Source organism: Mastomys coucha, unplaced genomic scaffold (genome assembly GCF_008632895.1).
Source record: "Mastomys coucha isolate ucsf_1 unplaced genomic scaffold, UCSF_Mcou_1 pScaffold22, whole genome shotgun sequence".
Classification (NCBI taxonomy): Eukaryota; Metazoa; Chordata; class Mammalia; order Rodentia; family Muridae; genus Mastomys; species Mastomys coucha.
Window position 1 is genome coordinate 224,929,906 of NW_022196905.1, and position 326 is coordinate 224,930,231.

Genomic DNA, 326 nt, shown 5'->3' on the forward strand with positions numbered 1-326 from the left:
GAGAGAGAGAGAGAGAGAGAGAGAGAAAGAAAACGCCTCTCAGAGATGGAACCCCTCCATCCTGTCCTCACACAGGACAGGAGTTAAGATATGACTTGGCTTTGCAAGTCCAACTTCTAATAGTTTAACATACTTGGTTCAGAGGTGAGCATATGAGTGAGCTAACCCAATGAGAAAATACCCTTCCTTGAAACCTTGACTGGAAATCTCTGAACTTGGTAGGTCATGAGCTTGGAGCTTATGGTCACTGTGATGCCACCAGAAAGTGAAAGGTGGTCAGAAGTAAAGCCAAAGGAAAGACGGTGTCTACAAGATCAATGTCCTTT